At 38.7% G+C, this 5,233-nt stretch overlaps 1 protein-coding gene across 1 annotated transcript in view; it reads right to left on the bottom strand.

Moving 5' to 3' along the window:
- Positions 1-5,233, bottom strand: part of LOC104950150 (histone acetyltransferase KAT5) — a 17,844-nt gene that overhangs the window by 4,999 nt on the left and 7,612 nt on the right. The gene's annotated exons all lie outside the window — the stretch shown is intronic.

Here is a 5,233-nt window from a genome sequence, read left to right on the forward strand (position 1 = left end):
AACATGTGATGGAGCATTTACTAACCTGACTCAGATGGTTTGTTTCACTAAACCATCAAGGAAAGCTCCATTGGAAGCCATTTGGAAAAGTATTTCAAAAATACTTGGCAGGTGATTGGATCAATCTGTCTATCACCTACTGTCATTGGCCACTTCTGATTGGTTTTAGGGATGGGCACCAAGATTGTACCTGATTGGACGGTATCGGTATACCGTTAAGNGTCAAGCCCCCAGGAAGTGCGCCGGACTCTGAGAAAATATTCGTTGTGGCCAAACGGTGGTACTACACTTCCGTATCAGTCGCTGGGCCCGGAAAAACTTTTTCCAATTGACTAACATTGGGAAAGAGACGTCTGTAAATCGTTTTAAACTAAATAAACTACCCAGTAAGAACATTTGTATAGCCCTTATTAAAAACATTCGGTCCTTACTCTAAGTTGTAAAATGTGCTAATAACGTTATTCTGAGAGTTATTTTCCTCTGCATTATGAACGCGGATCTAACCCACGGGACCGCGCCGCCCGGCACGTTCATGTGACGTGTTCAGTGCCTTTACCCATGGATGCACAATAAGAATGGATTACGTGATAATATGAATACTTTCATGACTTTTCGCTCTCTCAAAAGTTGGGCCATTTTGTCTTCATGCACCAATGAGCAACTCTCATAGTAATGAACGAGGCCCCGCCTCCAAGGCTGTATCCAGTTCTTATTATACATCCATGGAATTCATTTGCCCAATCCTCCCTCAGGAACTTATTCCATGGATGTATAATAAGAACTGGATACAGCCTTGGAGGCGGGGCCTCGTTCATTACTATGAGAGTTGCTCATTGGTGCATGAAGACAAAATGGCCCNACAAATAATAAAAATGCTGTGTGTGCAGTCCCGCACAGTGCGGGACACCTGGTCACCCTACATACACAGTTGCAAGTTGCATAAATGCTTGAGCTACGTTTTTATTATAATTACTGTGAAATCTGCCTATTATGTTTTCGTCATTATTACAACAAATACACCATTGCAACTGATCACACTGGCAATGATTTAATGTTTATTAGACCATTTAAAAAAAAATCATGCTTCAAATAAGTGGGGGTGCGTACCCCCGCGTCCAACGCCCACTACACCACGGGATATGAGGGATGTCTAAAATGCGTGATCTGTTTTTTGAGCAAAACACTTTTTTTTTAAAATATATTTTTATATATCAGACCCATAATATATGCCTTAAAATAACATGCACTTTAAATAAGCCTATTAAAAAGTATTTAAAGAGAATTAATGATCTAAATTTAATTTAATTATTAATTACATTTTAAGCTCTTTGAGGACCAGGAAAGGCACTTTATAAATGTAATGTATTATATGTAAAATAAGACCATAATTGGTGTTAAAATGTTTAAAAAAGTACTTGGGAATTGATATTTTAGGAATTAGGTAACATTCTTCCCAAAACATATTGGTAACATTTTCTTTTTGTAACCAAATGCCAAAGTGTGCAAATTTGAGTTCAAATGTAATTCTGAGTGGCATAAAAAACCTGAACATGCCTCTGATTTGACTGGAAACAGTTCGTTTGGAGAAAAACATTTCTGAAGCTTTTTTTTCTCCATTCGTTTTCTTTGTACTTATTTGAAGACAAATGCCTGACACTGATTGTTTTTCCAGAAGAGGAAAGTAGAGGCCGTTCCCGTGGCGACGCAGGTCCCCCCGGCCACCCCCGTGCCGTCGCTGCAGAGTTCAGCCGAAGCCTCTCAGGCGGCGGTGTTTCCTGCCGTGAGAGAAACCTTCAAGTCCCGTGAAGACAATGAACCCATCGCCTCGCTCACTACAGTAAAGACACGCCCCTAAACATTCATCTGTTTGTCATCTTGCAATCTACTAATTTATATAAATAGTTGTCACCATATATTCGTCTTAATGTACAATATTTAATTTCACATTATGTTCTTGTATATATCATATTCTATTGACATGTATATTAGGGCTGCACGATATTGGAAAAAACTGACATTGCGATATTGTCTTCCCCTGCGATATATATATATAGCGATATGAAACACATTTTCTTTTGTCCGTAAACCGGCCTCTCTTGAACTTTGATGCTATACAATCGGTATTTTTTTCACGATATTTAACCGGATGAAGGATTTTAGTCACGGACGTCTGGATCTTAAGTTATCAGAGCAACAAGCTGAGCTAGCTCGGTTATCCTGCTGCGATCTGATCACTCACTCAAGTACCCGTCATCAGAGCCGCGCCAGTTTTCCTTTTGTAGCCTTTAGTCTACTTAATATCGCACGTCCAAAAAAAAAATCGCACGTCCTGCGATGTGAATATCGCGCATGCGCATAACGCGATTATCGTCACAACACGATATATCGTGCAGCCCTAATGTATATTGACTTCTTGCACAATTTTCTATTTGTATTTTTGCATTTTATAATATATGTTGGATGAGCTCGGGTAAGAAGAATCTCATTGCCATTTCTACAGATCTACACTGTAGCTAATGTGCATATGACAATACAACCTTAGAATCTTGTATCTTGTGGACATTTTTGTATTATTTTTTTCTTGGCTAATTCCCCACTTATCTTTGTATCATATCGACAGAACGGGACCGCCAGACGACTCATCCCCCCGCAGCCCGGGAGGAAGAGGAAAGCCAACTGTGGGGGAGCGGACGAGGTGTGTATCTTCAATATATTTAAAATGTCACAGGCTTCTTATTATTTTCTTATTTTAAGTGTTTACCATGTCTCTGCTGCTTTTTGGTTTTGAAGATGCATTATTTCTAGGGCTGTCAACTAACATTTTTTAACGCCACTAATTATTTTAACGTGCGATGAACGCATGTGTATTTGTAGTTTCCCGTAGTTTCAGAGCCCAAAGGCTTGACGTTGTTGTTAGTTGGATGGTGGGAGATTCTAGCGAGAGATATGGATACAAAAAAAGGTGTTTTTTAAACAGCAAGCCAAGCACACAGCTGATGCTGACGAGCCCCCGCTCGCTTGCGGCAGACCACGCTTGAAAGTTTGCCGGGGAGACGCCTGGACAACAACAGGTGGCTACAGTTTAACATTGTGGAGGACGAGGGGCTGACTTAGATAATTTGGATCGCATCCAACGTGTCGACTGCACATCACAGCACATTGTTTTGACCCCTTTGGGAACTTCAGTCTCATGCTTTGACTGTTATGAAGACAGAGGAGTTTCATTTCGCCGACAACTGTAAACAGGCTTGTCTGTTTGAGCAGAGAAGTAGACAGGGTTGGGAGAGAGTGTAAGGGAGAGAGAGGTTCCAGGTTGTTTTTATTGAAAATATTCAGGAGAATATTATTAGTCATTGTTCAAATGATAATAAACAAATATTTGCATAAAGCATATTTGTACACTCATATGTTGATAAGAGTATTACAAAATTGAAAAATATTCCTCTAAGGTACATTTAGAACAGATAAAAAATGTGCGATTAATCGCGATTACATATTTTAAATCAACGGACAGCCCTAATGATTTCTTCTTTTTGTTTTTAATGTTCAAACTAAAATATTGAAACATTAAACACTTTCAATTCAAGCCAAATTGATCACAAATACTGCCTGAATAAAATGGAGAATTATTAAAGTTATTTCATTTTCAAATTTGAGAAAAGTCCAAATATTTTTCTCACATTATGGTTTTTATCGTCCTTTACTTTAAAAGGGACATGCTTTACCCTTATCTTTTTTCGACATGCTATGAAGAGTATACTTTCCAATTACTATTTTGTATTAGTTATATTATGAAAGTGTTTGCTGGATAAGTAATGTCGCATTCAAGCGGTGCATTACACGTCACAACTGTGAATGTTGATTTGATAGCATGACCCTGAGCCTAAAGCATTGTTGGTAGGTTTTACTTTGTTTAAATAATTGGAAATAAACATGACCGGCAACATAGCAGCAAGTTTTATGTTATGCAAAGTTACATTTGTTTATACTGGCATTTGGTTTTGCTCGATTTTTTTAATTCTACACTGTGACTGAATTAATTATTGCAAATGTACAATGAGAGAATTTATCGACATTTTGACATTTTTCATTTGCAAGCTTATTAGATTTATAAATGTATTATAGAACATTTTTACGACCTATGACAAATAATCTAAAAATCTATGTTCTTGGTTTTTGAGAGATTCATGAGAACTGACCATTTGTCATTGCATACATGTAACAGTACTAAACATAACAAAACAAATATTTAATATCACTAAATGAGGCTAAACAATGTTATTAAGAAAGCAGGTCTGACCATGATTTGCAGGGTTTGCTCTTTCTGGAAACTTGACATGAGCAGCTCAGATTTTGTATTTTGTGTCCTCCCACATTCTCACATCATCTCCAATGACCTTGACATTATGTGTGTCATAAGTTAACAACACAATAAATAAATACATAGAAATCGCGATTTGAAATGATGCAATTATCAAATCGCAAAGCCTGCGATTTCTTTTTTTTCTTTGTTGTGTTCTTCTTGTGTGTCAGTCATCCACACCAATCAGAAGTGCTGTGCTCCACATGTACCAGTCATTGTTAACTAGGGATGGGTATCGTTAGGATTTTATCGATACCGGTACTGCTTATCGGTATCGGTATTTTTCGATACTCTTATCGATACTTTTCAATAATTTGGTGTTAATAAACTAAAAAAAGACAAGGCGATGTGCCTGCAAGACTGCACCCAGGTAAACAAAACATAAAATCCCCCATGCGCAGCAGCTAACCTGCCTGCGAGCCTTCGCTCAGGTCACATTTACACACGAAGCGCGGCTGAAGCCCGCTAGCACTATTAGCACTAGCAGTATCGCTAGCACCGTTTTAGATTCAATGAGTGTCTCGTTTGCAAATGCTTAATTAAGTTGCTTGTGTTACCCCCTTTACAAGCAACTAATTGAGTACATAGATTGCACCTTGCACTATCGCCACTACATTTTTTTAAAGTGCACCCAGACCTTGGATCGCTTCGCTCTGTTCGCCATGCCTGCGGGAGTCTCACAACAATAATAAGAGCGCTGTTGAGAGAGATGAGGAGTGGCATTTACAGTGGCCAATCAGAGGGGTCTCAAAGCGGATACATCACACGGGATGAGGGTTCCCAACCAACCAGAATGGTTTAAAGTTAAACTAAGGAAGTAGACGTAACACATACTTAAAGGCAATGTGAACGTCCATTCCCACTGGATAA

This window comes from Notothenia coriiceps, unplaced genomic scaffold, assembly GCF_000735185.1.
Source record: "Notothenia coriiceps isolate Sejong01 unplaced genomic scaffold, NC01 NC01_scaffold00017075, whole genome shotgun sequence".
NCBI classification, from domain to species: Eukaryota; Metazoa; Chordata; class Actinopteri; order Perciformes; family Nototheniidae; genus Notothenia; species Notothenia coriiceps.